Source organism: Talpa occidentalis, unplaced genomic scaffold (genome assembly GCF_014898055.3).
Source record: "Talpa occidentalis isolate TD23 unplaced genomic scaffold, MPIMG_talOcc4v2.1 talOcc4.16, whole genome shotgun sequence".
NCBI lineage: Eukaryota > Metazoa > Chordata > Mammalia > Eulipotyphla > Talpidae > Talpa > Talpa occidentalis.
Window position 1 is genome coordinate 33,191,666 of NW_023601653.1, and position 15,876 is coordinate 33,207,541.

The 15,876-nt window shown below is 36.8% G+C and overlaps 1 protein-coding gene across 1 annotated transcript in view; it reads right to left on the reverse strand.

The window, feature by feature from the left end:
- Positions 1–15,876, reverse strand: part of TRHDE (thyrotropin releasing hormone degrading enzyme) — a 371,478-nt gene that overhangs the window by 246,441 nt on the left and 109,161 nt on the right.

The window sequence follows — 15,876 nt, forward strand, 5'->3', positions numbered from 1 at the left end:
TGGTACTCAAATGTTATCTTCCCTGCACATGTGAATCTACACAAATCATTTCAAATACTGCAAAAATTAACAGTATTCTTGTTCATATATCAAAGCATGCTGTGTCTGAAAGAACCAAACTTAAACAATTAAATAGCCAAGTTGAGTAAGTCATAATTTTCTCACTTTACAGATGTCATAGAGAAGATTTATACACCTTGCATCAAAATAAATATTCCAAGTTATCACTTACATGTGCTTGCTAGAGATATGAAGGTACAGTGGATTAGTATAATGGTTCCCTGACTATGCTGAAAGTAGGCAGGATATAGTGGCTTGGCAGGAGAGAAAATTCATGGTTTGTTAACACATTGCATCAAGCTTTGGAAGTATTACCGAATTGAACACAAATATAATTTATGCTTCCTTCTTTTCTTTGAAACCAACTGTCCTTATTCCCAATATGCAAAGTAGGAATTGAAAACTTTTCATGTACATAAATGATTGCTATTCTGGAAAGCTGTCTGCAACTGCTCATGACTTCAAAACCAGCTGAAACAATTCATATTTCTCACACAATCTGGTTACTTAATATTGATTTTTAAATCATGCATTGTATATTATCTAGTCCTTGGCCAAAAAGAAGCCTGAGGCAAAGAGCATAAAACTGTACAAAACTAACAATTGTACAGAAAAGGTTAAAATGAGATTAGTTTTCATAAAGCTTTCATAAAGCCATCCAGCATCTTCCTTTCCAAAGGCTAAATCTATTTCTCACAGATGTGGTCCCTAATCCTCATATCAATTCTGTGAATAAGAAATATGTATTTTGTGGAGCAGTAGAGAGCACAGCAGTCTGGGAATTGGGTGTTAGTCCTGCTCTGCCACTAATCAAGCTGGGTGATATTGAACAAATTACTTAACCTCTTTGGGTCTCAAATGTTCCATTTATAAAATGAAGGTGTGGCCACCAGCTGGTTACTAAAGTGCTTTTCAGTTCCAAAGCACATTACTTCCAATCCCATTTTACAGATAAAGGAGTCAGTGTTCACTCCAAATCACTAAAAAAACAGTAGTTTATGCAGTATGTGGAAATGGATATCTACATTCAACAGCAAGACAAAAGGAAGCTGTATTCAATCATAAAAGAATTGATTATACAATTATTTTTCATTATTCTTGTTTAAGGAGAGAGAACAGAGATGTGTACAATCAAAAAGTGGAAAGTCAAGGAAAATGCATTGTGATTTTATATTAGAAAGGCCTATAATAAAATATTGACTAAATAAAATAATTATTGATGGAAATTGGGAAGCCATTTGCCACCCAACAACCAAATCATACACTATTTTTGGGTGGCCACCAAAAACTACCAGGAGAGACCACTTGTAACAGAACTTAACACTCAAGAAAGACTTGTCATGATTCTTTGTCCCTGAAATTAACTGCTTATAAATAGGCAATGTTTTGAGATCCCAAGAAGCACACCCTAAGGAAAGAATAGAATGTACAAGTGATCTACTATGGAAGTGTTCTCCAGAGAAACCTACAGAAAGCCAGGGAAGCAAGATAAGGAAGGACATAGGTCAAGAAAGGGTACAACTCGAGGTAAAGTCCTGGCCTCCCCCTAACCCCACAGGGAGCTCTGGAGTATAAACTGCCCTGGGAGTTTGTGCCTCCTTGAGGCAAAAGAACTAGATTTCAATACTCCTACCCCTCAGTTAGTGGAAACTGGTTCCAGAGTGGAGGACATAAAATCCCAGATGCTTATTATTCTTGGAGCACTTGGGTGATATAGCTCTGGTAGCCCAAGGATAGTCCTTTGGAGATGATTTCAAGCCTGATTTGTTAGGAGGAAAGCAGTGGGAGCTGGAGGATGAACACATCAAAAAAAAGGAGATCTGGTCCGTGTGCCAATATCATCCACTACAGACAGTAAGTAGCATATCTGATCATTCATTCATTCATTTTTTTTAAGATTTATTTATCTTTTTGTTTGTTTGTTTATTTATTTATGCAAGAACCGGGGTATAGTCAGAAGCATGGAAGGGTGAGAGAATTCACCAGAGCCAGAGCGGGGAGCAGAGCAGGCAGACTAATGAAGTACACTGCTGAGGGGAGCAGCGGGCATGGCAGTAGAGGTCTGTGCACCATGTGGGACCCTCGTCAGTGGCCAGGGCTCCAACTGGCGCTGCAGAGGCTACAGGCAGCTTTGTAGCCCAGCGCTCAACCTCTGCGCCACCAGGGGAGGCCCTCATTCATTTATTTATTCAACAAATATGTTTTGGCATATGCTTCATACCAGGGCCTGGACTCAGCATTTAGTGATGAAGGAAATACGTTCTCCAACTAAAAATAAGACAAAGCAGTATTGAGAAAAATAATCAATGAAGATATAATTCCTATTCTTATTATTAAATTAGAAGAAACCACAGAGAGTGACACATGCCATAGGAATGGTAAACCATACATGACAAATGGATACTGAGGCACAATGGATCGCTTTTATAGGTGATGGAAATAGGAAATTCATGTTAAAACTATAACTGGGATCACTGCAAAATGATGCAGCAGGGTTGCTGATTTTACTCCTAGGAAGCATCATTGATTTGGGTAGAAACACAGCCACTCCTATCAGTCAGCTCTATCAGTTAGTCAAGCTATTTGTAAGCCTAGACAAGAAAAATACGATTAAATCAATCTGGTTGTCAAGATTTGATTGAAATGATCCAATGTGAGTAAAAAAATAAAACATATACATGCTTAGCACAGTACCTTCATTTGTTCATTCAAACATTAATTGCATACCTGCTGTGTGCCAGGCATTAGAGTAAGGAGCAAAACAATAAAATTTTCTAACACATCGTGAACAAGACATTCATACTTAGTGCTCCTAAGAGGTTCACAATATGTGGAAAACAAATAAACAAACAACAAAAATGTAATGTAAGAAATGTAACAGTGTAATCTGCCTTCCTTTCCATTACAAAAGATGAACTGACTGAGCTCCTATCTAAGGCCATGTCCCCCAAATTCTATCCCTTCTTGCTTTTTAAAGACATCATTCCCCAAACTCTCCCCTTTTCTCATGTATAACCAATCTCTGCCTCCTTATTGGATCATTTTTATCAGCAAATATATTAATACTGTTTGCTAAGTTTATAGTTCCTCCAGCTATTGTTTTTAACAATACTCCTTCAAAGATTTTCTTACATAATTAGGATGAACATAAAGTTAAAACCCAAACTAGAATACTTTTTTTTCTTTTTTTTTTCTTTTTTTTCTTTTTTTATTTATACAAGAGCAGGGGTACAGGCCAGATTCGAGGGAGGGTGAGAGGATTCACCAGAGACAGAGTGGGGAACAGAACAGGCCGGCTGACAAAATACACTGCTGAAGGGAGCAGCGGGTAAGACAGGAGAGGTCTGCTTGCTATGTGAGTTGCTCTGAGGCCAGAGAGGATCGAACCGGCACTGCAGAGGGTGCAGACAGCTTCACAGTGCAGCACTCAACTACCTGCACCACCAGAGTGGCCCAAACTAGAATACTTTTGAGAATGAAATGCAGCACTTATACCTGAGACAATGTGTATAAGGAAGGTAGCTGCCTATTTATATTCCTTGTTTCTAATTTTTCTTGCAACAAGTGCATTTCCACTACTCTATCAAAAGTGTTCACATCAAGATCCATAATGGCCTCAGGATGTCAAATCCAGCAGTTAGTTTTAGTCCTCAACATACTTAACCTATGGGCAGCATTTGACACAGTTATTCATTTCCCATGTTTGAAACACTTTCTTCCCTTAGCTTCTATCTTTCTGTTCCTTTCCCCCTAACCCTCTCTGAACACTCCTTCTCACTCCCCTGGTTGATTCATTCTTATCATCGCTCTCATTTTTCAATATTGGAGGGTCCCAGGTTCTAATGCATAGATATCTTCACTTCCTAGATATATTTGATCTTAGGTGAAAATATATAGTTTCATGGGTATACCATTTAGATGCTGAATACTTATGCCATAACACCAGATTTCAGATTCAATAATCCAACTGCCTACTGGATATCTCCCACTTGGATATCAAACAGGCATCTCAATACATATAAAACCAAACACCCGATATTTTACACACACATACACACACACACATACACACAACCTCCTCTTCCTAGTCTTTTTTGTCTTATCTAGTCTCCTTTACTTCTTAGTCTCATTACCCAATGCTTTGCTGCATAATAGCTGTAATCTATTCATGACAAGATCACGCTTACTATCCCTTATACTCCATGAACAAATAGTAATAAAATCCTTTTGGCTGTACCTTAAAAATACATCCAGAATCCAACCAGTTCTCACAACCCAACTACTATCACGCTGATCCAGCCTCCTTCATTTATTGCCTGGAGGAAATTCTCTAGTTTCTTGCTACTATTTCATCCTTTATTCCCCTCCTTTGTCCTCTACACAGCAATCAAAATGTTCCTATTAAAATGATTGTCAAATCATATCACTTTTCTACTTTCCCTCCTCCCTCGGTGACTTCCCATCTCATTCACAGTAAAAGCTCAAGATTTTAGAAAGATTCTAAAAGTCTCTAAAATATCTTGTCCCCTTTACTTTGCAGACTCATTCCCCACTGCTTTGCCTGATACTATCCATGCTCTATTCATAACACTACTATCTTTGACACTCCTCAAATATGCCGGGGAGATTCTCCCATCAAGGATTTTGAGTTTTCTCCTATCTCACATCTCCCTTTCCATTTTCTCCTTTAGGCACTTGTACAAATATCTCTTTTCTCTGAGAGGTCTTCCCTCCCACTCAGAACTCTATCCCCTTTCTTTACTTTATTGTTTCCCATGACATGTATTGCCATTAAACCAAATGTAAGTTTTACTTATTCATTTTACTTCTTGCTGCCTTTCTTCCAAGAATGCAAGTTGCACAATCACAATGATTTTTATCTATTCATTCTAATAATATGAAAGTTCTGTTTTCATAAGTCAAAATGTTTTGCTTAAGTTGCCTCTCAAGTGTCTATATGTGGCGGCAGTCAACAAACAAATAAATAAATGTCATAGTTATGTACAGGGCCTAAGAGCATATATAATAGGAACCTACTTATAGAATGGTGGGGTTCTCAGGGAAGGGAATATTTCAGCTGAGTTTATAAGGATAAGCTGGATGCAATCAGCTACCAAGTGGAGGTTGATATCCCAAGGCGAAGTAACAAAAGCAACAGTGCTGACCAGATAATAAGTGAGTTTAAAGGCAATAATAAATATTGGACATTATAATAATAGTGATGGTAACTCACTGGAGGATATTAAGCCAGAAGGGACAAAATGACTTTTCCATTTCAGCAAGATTATGTACATACCTTTAGAAAAACTAGTCTGTGTACACTGAGGTAAAAGATGCTACATGTTAAAATTATCCCAAGAAAGGTAAACTTAGAAAAGTGAGATTTTATAACAATAGATGAGGCTGGAGAAGAAGAGAGAAACTTCAGATCATGTTAAATCAAAGCCTGTAAACCAAATTGTAGAATATTAATGTAATGCTATGGGTATAGGCAAGCCATTTAAAGATTTTAGACAGAATGATATGCTTAGAATTAAGTTTTAACAGATTACATCAGCCGCAGTATAAATGAGAGATTAGAGGGAGTAGGAAAAAAAAAAGGAAATGATTATACTATTCTACAAGTCCAAGTGAAAGATGATAGTGGTATGGATGGAAAGATGGCAGTAAGGATGAAGAAAAATGGAAGGATTTATTCAACTGGTCCTAATATTCTATAGAACAAGCCTTTTAGTTACCAAGTTTCGTTACCAAGTTAAGCCAATTGCAGTCACACCCACACTTAAGAACAATCATTCACCTTATCTTCTCCTGTTTGACTACAGTGCCTGTTGGAACAAGTGAGACTCAGTTGAATGATGAGTAGAAAATATTTCTCCTGTGTGGTTAATCAAAAGTCTGCTGTATAATAATTCATTTTACACTGTGGAAAAAAAAACAGTTGTTTTTGTATTTTAGAGTAACGAGATTCTACTTAATCATCACATAAAAACTAAATCTTCATAAACATAGTTATCACTCAAAAGCAATGAAATATAATTTTATTACACCTGCTTATTTGCATTTTCTGACATTCCATGATAAGAGCCTAGTTCTGAAATTGTAAATTGTTTGCCAAGCTTTATCTCTCCCTCTGCATAGCTTCTTCCAACAACCAATGCTCACTCAGTCCAGTGGAAAGGACTTTATACTAAGAACTGGTATGCCAGGGTTTGAGACAGTTTCCTCACTACTGTGAACTCAGGAAAGTTTGTTAGTTTCCTCTGGGGCTCAGCTCAAAATTTATTCCAAAGGTTATAGTTTATATACCATATTATACCTGAGCTTTTGGTGTATCATACAATGTGTGAACATATAAACTCCGAAAACAGGTGTTCCTAGTGGGCGTCTATTGGACTCAGTGGATTTTCTCTATGGTTTCATGGACTCATTCTATTTAAAGGATGCTTATTTCAATTTTTAAAAGATTTTTAAGTATCTTAGTCATCAGAGGGGGAAAATGCTGAAGGCAGATATCTTCAATCTGCTGAAGGCAGATATCTTACAAAGACAAGGATGGCCATTAACTTTCCACTACGCTGACAAGTGAGAGTAGCTGCTCAGAGGAAATGTCAGAAAGAATCCTGATACCACATGCACTTGGTAGGAGAAAGTACCACCATCTGTGAAATGCCATCTGTATTGTAAGGGTAGAGGAGGTGGTGCTGATGTTTTTACCATTAAATAAGATGTTCTTTGGAAGAGGGTCATCATGGGAGGGAACTTTAGATAAGTTCAAATTCACTATGTCTTTTATAGTGGTACAATTTAGAATAAGAACATCAAAGACTGTTAAGGATTTCATCAATAGGTACTTGTTTAGTTAATATTTAGTGAACATCTATTCTCAGAGCTGTTGACATGCTGAGTGTCCAAAGATAAGCAAACAAGACACAGTCTCTTCTTTCAAAGATCTTGCAGTCCAATAGGGAGATAAAACAAAATCTTGTAATTGACAATGACAAAGTGAACCTGATTCACAGTGGCTCTTCAGAGAAGTCCTCTCCATAGTGATGGTGATTCAAAAAACAGAGACAAGGTGCCATGGAAGTAAAGAGAAGCAAACAATCATTCAAATTCTTACATATAACATTCTTATCTTTCAGTGAATTATAGATTTCAAACAAAAGGTGGAAAACATATACAACTGTAATATAATGCCAAAAATATAAACAAATACTTCTATGCTATATAATCTTGGAGACTTTCTAATTATATAAAATACTTCATAGATTTTCTATTTTCTCTGTGTAATATACTTGCAGAATAAGTGTAGAGTTAGCAATAAATCCTGAATCTGATCAAGAATTTGAAATGAAGGTCTTCTGGAGTCACAGAGTCACTTCAAAGGATAATGAAACTAAATCTCTGTCTAAAGCCCCTTTTCACACTTTTAATTATTTGTTGCATTAAAAATGAATTGTGGTAGCTGCTATATAATTATGTTAAACAGTTTGTAGTTATACCATAAAGCTAAGGGGGGGGAAGCATTTGCAATAGTAGCACACCTTTTAAATAAAGACTTGAAAAACATTTTCTCTGATTTAATGTTTGTAATTTGGCATGTTAAGTTAAATAAACCTTCTGGTTTGCCAGTTATTTTCTGAGAAAGCTTTATGCCACCAGAGTATATTAGGAACCTTGGAAGACATTATTTCAAGACTTTAAAATATCACTATAACTATAATAAGTTTACTTTTCCTTTTGTCTAACTGAAAAATCAGTCCCTTTCTTTAATAACTGGAAAGCAATGATGTGTTTTTACTAAATTCTGGGCCAATAAAGCTGAATTAATTCACCTATGTGAATATAATTTGGTTTGGGGAGTTCTTCATCCAAATCAGTAAAACAGAACAGGCCAGAGAGAAAGCAGATATTTTTGGCATTAAGTAGAAGATAAATATATTGATACATGGAGAAAGGGATATTAAAAACAAAAACCTAAAAGTCCGTGAGTGTTAGTCTTATTTAAAATTCAGAAGACATATTTTTGTGTAAATCAAATGAGATATAAATACACACAAAACTCTAACAGAAACAAGATATCAGTCCCCAAATGTGGAAACCAATAAACATAAACAAGAATCTAGAAGAGGGCCTAGAAGGAGTTGGCTGGGCTGGAGCAGGCAGGGCCAGTCCAAAAGACAAGAACATGTGAAGGGCCTTGTCATCTCAAGTAAACAATATTTTAGTAAACTAGGTATTCTAGTTTTCATTCCTCTCAAATGTCATTGATTTTCCACTTATTTACAACACTATATAACCTGGGGAGTAAAACTTCACACCTCATATGTACATGCCTCACTCACTCTTCATCAATGCTATCAACTTTCTTCCTGTTATCTGCCCCCCTCAGCCCCCCTTCACCCTCTAGAAACTAGTATGTTTTTCACAGAGCCTAAGGATTATGCTTTTTACTTTGCAAGTTTGTTTTCTTCAGTTATATAGATTCTGCAGAGGAATAAAACCATTTGATAGCTGTCTTTCACTTCCTAAATTATTTCATTGAGTATAATCAGCCCAAGACTCACTCATTTTGTCTAAAAAGGCATAATTTCATCCTTTTTAGTAATTGAGTAGTATTCCATTGAGTATTCCATTCCATTGAGTATGTAAGTATTCTAAAACCTATATACTAGGAAGAGATATTCACACATCACATGTCTGATCTGGGGTTAATTTCCAAAATATACAAAGAATTCATGAAACTTGACAACAACAAAACAATCAAAAAGTGGGCTAAAGACCCATGCAGACAATTCTTAAAAGAAGGCATGCTGATAATATACAGGCACATGAATAAAAAGTGTATATCACTTATTATAAGGGAAAAGCAAATCAAAAGAACAATGAGAGATCACCTTAACCCTGTGAGAATAAACTATATAAAGACTAGAAACAGCAAAAGCTGTCAGGGATGTGGAGAAAAGGGAACTCTCATCCATTGTTAGTGAGAATGTAATTTGATGCAGACTCTATATAAAATGGCATGGTGATTCCTCAAAAAACTAAAAATGGAAATGCCATGTCATCCAGCAATATCACTTCTAGGTATTTATCCCTCCAAAATGAAAATATTTATGCACTCCTCTGCTCATAGCAACATTATTCACAATAGCCAAGTCATGAAACCAGCCTAAGTGCCCATCGACAGACAACTGGATGTGCTGATTTGAGAAATAGAAAGCCACTTCAGAGTCTGAAGTAGGGAAACATGATTGAAAATGAGAGATTATTTGGGCAACAGGATTGAACACATATGAACAGGAAGGCCAGTGTGTAAAGAGACATAATATTACAATTGAAATTTGGTTCTGTGGTTTTTATAGCAAGAACAGCCAGTAATCTCAGTATCCATCATCATAGTCAAGAACTCTTTCTGAGGAGGATTTAGAATTGGTGAATGGATGGCTAGTGCAATACCCATGCAAAGAATGAGGCACGTGGTGACAGCAAAACCACAAAGTGCAGAAACAATGTGATTCTCCTTGATTATCATATCACAGATCCGTAGAAGAGATAGTTTGAAAATCATTACTCAATTTTTAAGATTTATTTATTTATGCATACAAGAACTGGTATGCAGGCTAGAGGTGCTGGAGGATGAGAGGATTCACCAGAGACAGACTGGGGAGCAGAACAGATGGATTGACTGAAATACACTGCTGAGGGGAGCAGCCAGCAAGACAGGAGAGGTCTGCTGCACCATGTGGGTAGCTCCCTGGCTGGGGATCGAACTTGTGCTTCAATGACTGCTAATAGCTCGATAGTGCTGAGACTTAACCCATTGTGCCACCAGGGAGCCCTACTCAAACATTTTTAAGGATGCCTACCTTATATTAAATGTCACTTCATCTCAAATACTGTCATTAGGAAAATCTAGAATACTGTCACTGAGGGAGTTGCCCTCATGGCTTGTCCTACTTGTTTTTTCTCCCTTCTCCCTTTAATAGAATTTTACTGAGGATTCTGAGACAGCTTCACTATATACTATGGGGGTTCTTCATGGTATTTATAGGTTCATGGTATTTATAGGTTCTCATAAGATTATTTAAAGTGTGTTTTTCTCATCTCTTTATGGAACTAGCTCTTGAAGGACTGGGTCCATCTTTTCCATTTCTTTTCACTCCTTACTGTATTTAATACAGTGCCTTTTGCCCAATAGGGGCTGTCAACATGTTGCTGACTCCCATAAAATGGCAATAAACTTTGACGGTCCTTCTCTGTTCTAGTACTAAAATGCTGTGATAACAGATTGATTCCAACTTCCAAGTGCACTTGCTTCAGGCAAGGAAATTAGCATCATGGCAACCTGAATAGTGTCTTCTTATAAATCACCTCATATTTATTTACTAAGCACAGCATTTACTAGTTCACAATGGAGCTTAGAAGTCAAACTTACTTACAGGTACTTCAAAGAAAAAAAGCAGGGCTTTGCCATATTCACACTGTTCTTGTCACTTTTTTCTAATATACATGTGGTCAGCTGGGGTGAATAATGGCCCCAAAGACATCCATGTCTGCTTCCTCAGAACCTATGAGTGTTACCAAAATGAACTTTGCTGTTATAATTAGATTAGTAATTTTGTGATGAGAGATAAAACTGAATAATTCAGATGGGTCCTATATGTAATCAAAAAATTTTCTTATAAGAGGGGAGTTGAGGGAGTTTTGACTACACAAAAGGAGCATGCATTAGATGAGATAAGCAGAGAGAAATCTGGAGATAGGAAGATGGAGAAAGAACCTGTGAGCCACATAATGCAAGGATTGCAACTTTATAAATTGGAAAAGCAGAAACAAATGTGCCTCCAGAGCCTCCAGCTGGACCCCACTATACCAACTCCTTGATTTTAACTCTATAAAATCATTTCCAATTTCTAATGTCTGGAATAGTAAGAAAATCAATTTATATTGCCTCAAGTCACTAAGTTTGTGGTAACTTGTTACATACAGTTGCCATAAGAAACTAATACATTTTAACTTTTATCTACATGCACTTAATGCACTATTTTGTGTTAGAATTTCAGCTTCTTGTAGGAATACTTTTTGTGTTCCTCTGTTTGCCTCTTTCTATTGTAGTATAATTATTTATAGCATTCAAACTAATGTGGGCACAACTGTTCTACTCACACATATTACCGTGTAGGGTAAGGTAAAAAGTATCAGGTTTTTCTGCCCTCCCGTCATTAGGACAGATGAGGGAACCCTGGCTGAGAGACTGAGTTTATAAGGGCGGCATCACAGGGACGCCAGCAGAAGCCAAGAAGGAACAGAAGCCGAGAGAAGAAGAAGAGAAGCAGAGAGAACACCAGAGAGCCCAGACAGAGTGAAGATTTGCTGGGGGCTGGGAGGACAGCCAGCCTCCCGGCCCCCAGCACCCCTGCCTGCCATGAACCTGCTAAATCCCAAAAAAAGCCTACAAAAGTCAATGAGGACTCCGACTCCTCCTTTACCTGGTCTGCTGGATCAGAAAACCTGCCCTGTCCATTCCTGACTTTATACCACGCGAACAATATCTTACTACATTTAACTGGCCACACAAAAAAATGTGAAATGACTGAGTAAATATTAGAATCACCTATAGCAATTTCTCTCCAGGCAATGTCCCAATAGGTGTTGCATCAGAATCACCTGGGCTTATTGTTTAACATTCACATTTAAAATAACACCCTCCAGAAATTCTGAATTATTTCATAGATGTGGCCCTATATATGATAAGGTAGGACCCTGTATTTCTGAATCATGCACTGTTGTATATCAATGTTAATTTAAAAAATCATTTTAACAAACTGACCAATGAAATTACGTGTGTATCTGTGCATTTGTGTGTGTATATGTAGGGGCAGGAATGGACACTGAGCGGGTTTTCTGATCCAGCAGACCGGGTAAAGGAGGGAGACAGTCCTGGAGACCTTGGTGGCTTTTTCAAGCTTTTTATTTGGATTTACCAGGCACATGGCAGGCAGGGGTGCTGGGGGGCCGAGAGGCTGGCAGGTTTCCCAGCCCCCAGCAAGTCTTCATTCTTTCTGGGCTCTCTGGCGTTCTCTGGTGGTCTCTGCTCTTCCATTCGTTCTGCTTCTCTCTCAGCTTCTGCTGGCATCCCCGTGACGCCACCCTTATAAACTCGGTCTCTCAGCTCAGGTGTACCCACTTCAGGTGACCGCCATCAGGCATGCATTCAGGACCGCAAGGATCCGTCATCTATCCTGATGGCAGGAGGGCAGAAAAGCCTGATACTTTTACCTTACCTGACAATATACATACATATTTTAGGAACTACTGGCCAAGGCTCACCTGAAAAACATTTTGTTCACTGAATTCCACAGCAAGGAAACCTCAAGTTTGGAAAGAAATATTTAGCAAAAGCTTAGCCCATAAGAAAACATATACATACAGTCTTCAATGAAAATACATCTGCATGGGCTGTTATTATTTTTAACTCTAACAACTAATCTTTCTTTCCTCTGCACAATAAACAATAAACAACAGATGATCAGATCCAATGTTTGGAAAACAGTAAATGTTGTTTAATACTGTCACAATCCATAGATAAAATAGCATTTAATCCCTCTCTGAGATAGAGTATCTATTTTGTAGTAAACTGAATTGCAGGGGTTTTTTAAGTGAGATAGAATAAATTTAGAGAATTTCCTCATTAAGCTATCTATTTTATGCCTGGTCAAATTTCTTCAGAAAGACTGACAGCCAATCACATCTATTTGTACATACCCAGGCTCATAGCTCAATTGGAAACAGTTTCAATTTAGTTTAGTCCATCTGGCCTTTTATTCCCTGATCCCCCACCGCCTGCTGACCTCACTTTCACAGATGCCATCTCTCCTCCAAATCAACACCATCCACTTCAACTCCAGCTCCTGGCCAAACATCTCCTCTCCCCCATTTCTTTCAATGAAGCAGCCATTATTCCACTTTAATTCTTCTGCCACTTTTTAAAACCATTGTCTTAATCCTAAAGACTTTCCATTCAACACTAATGCAAATTAAAACTACCATGAGATACCATCTTACACCAGTGAGAATGGCACATATTAAAAAAACTAGCAACAACAAATGTTGGCGAGGATGTGGAGAAAAAGGAAGTCTCCTGCATTGTTAGTGGGAGTGCAAACTGGTCCAACCACTATGGAGAGCTGTGTGGAGATTTCTGGACCTACTAAACATAGAGCTTCCATATGATCCAGCAACTCCACTCCTAGGTATTTACCCAAAGGACACAGAAACATCAATTCCAAAGAGCACCTGCACCCCTATGTTTATAGCAGCACTATTTACAATAGCTAAGCTTTGGAAACAGCCCAAATGCCCAAAAATAGATGACTGGATCAAGAAGATGTGGTCCATATATACCATGGAGTATTACTCAGCATTCAAAAAAGATAAACTCATGCAATTTGCAGCAACATGGATGGCGCTGGAAGGGATCATGATCAGCGAAATAAGCCAGAAAGAAAAAGAAAAATACCGGATGGTCTCACTCATAGCAGAAATCTAGAAAACTTAAATAAGGGACCAGGAAAATGAATAACTATAAGAAAGTGAAAATCAAAATCAACAAACAACTATGAACCAAAAATAAGGGGGTTGCAATTGTATGGGGAATATAAAAATAAAGATTATTTAAAAAAAAAAAGAAAGAAATTACAAAATACCACAGTCATATAGAAACATGTGGTACAGAATTGCATTATCCTTCTCCCAGCTTACTTAAATAATGTTGGTATTTTTTCCACGTTCACTTCAGACACTTTTTAACCATGTGAAATATTATATTCCATGCAGCAACACCCTCTTCTTCCTATTTCCCTCCCTCCCATTCTACAGTTCACCATGACCATGATTTACTGGCTTCAGTATATTTCCAATACATGTTATATCTGTCCTTCAGTTTTACTTAGTATTATCAATTTCTCTTCAAAGGAAAAGTAATCATTTATATCCCACCAACAATGTATACCATTCTCTGCTTTTCCACATCCTCAGTATTTTTTTGATTTTGAAAATTTTATGGGTATAAAATGGTGTCTCATTAGTTGTAATTTGGATTTTCCTAATAAGAATGAAGTCAAGCATTATTTCATGTTTATTGGCCACTATGTCATCCTCTTCTGCAAACTGCCTTGTTCTTTTGCCTGTTCTTGCACTGAATCAATTATGTTCTTTTTTCATGATTTGTATAAAGTTCACTTTGGCATGTTCTGAGCAGTTACCATTTGCCAGGGTATGATTTGCAAAAATCTTCTTCCAGTGCACTAGCCTTGTACATTATGTCCCTGATCAAATAGAATTTTTTACTTTGATGGTAGTCAAATATCAAATGTTCCCTTTAGGGTTTGTGCTTTCTGCCTTTTTTCAAAGAATTCTTTCACAGTTCTCAAGGTGAGAAAGACATTTTTTCCAATATTTTCTTATAAAATTTTTAAACTTTTGCTTTTCAAAGTCAATATTAACCCTTTTGGAATATACATGTGTGAATAATGAGAAAAAGAGATTGGATTTGATTTATTTCTATGTGGATCATCAATTATCTCAGTAATTTTTGTTGAATAGTCCTGACTTTTCCACTGGTTTGCAACACCCATTTCCATATACCAATCCTTATATATTCTTGCAGCTCCTGTCTTCTGTTGGCCATTATGTCCACTGTGTGCCAATAGCACATTCATAATCACTGACTGAGTACATTGTGATGCTGAGTAATACCAGTATCTTTCCTTACTCTTTTTCAAAACATCCTGATTATTCTTCATGAATTTTAGTATCATTTTCCACATTTACATGCAAATGCTGTTGGGGGTTTTGATAAAATTGAATGGGATTTACATATCAATTTGACATCTTCAAAAATTGTATCTTAACATCCAGGTCCATGGAATATCTCTTGATTATTTCACTTTTTAATCGCACATTTAAATTTTATGATTTCCTTCATATAAGCCATATACATCTTCTATTAGATTTGCTTCTAGATACTTTTTGGTTTCTTATTACTGGGAATGGGAATTGAAAAATCATATTTCGAATCTATTATTCCTGATATTGTCCACTTACTGATTTTTGGACAGTGACTTTTAAGCAATTCATCTTTCTGAAGTAATTCTAATAGTTGTTCTGTTGTTTTGTGTTGGCTTACCACAGTCAGGATTCCTAGATCATTGTCAAGTGAAAAAAGGTATCTTTGTATTTTTTTTACATTATCTGGAATGCTTCTACCATTGCACTGCCAGCTAGAATTCTTGCTATGACAAGGAAGTTCCCTTCTTCCATTGTCTGCCAAGAATTGCCTTATGAATATTGTAAGATTTTGGTGATGCTTTCATCACATCTATTCAGATGATATGTTCTTTTTTCCTGTGTTCTGTTAGGTAGTAAATTATAGTAATAAATTTTCTAGTGTTAAACTATTTTATTTCCTGCAAAAGGGAGGTAGAGGGAAAAGGAGCAAACCTACTTGGACCTGTTGGCAAACTCCTTTTATTTAACTTTTCCCATATAATCTGTGAAACATACATATAAAACTATAAACCTGACTGTTGTGTGTGTGCACATGTGCACACACATAGTATATTCTTGATTAATGATTTAATAGCTCTGATTATTTAATATTTTATTACTCTAAAACTATGCATTTCATCTAGGTGTTAAAAGCATGAGCATGAAATTCTTTGTAATATTCTCTATTTTAAAATCTCTTCCTTTGTAGTTATTTCATTTTTAATATCTATAGTTTTTTTCTCTTCATTTTCATGCTATGTT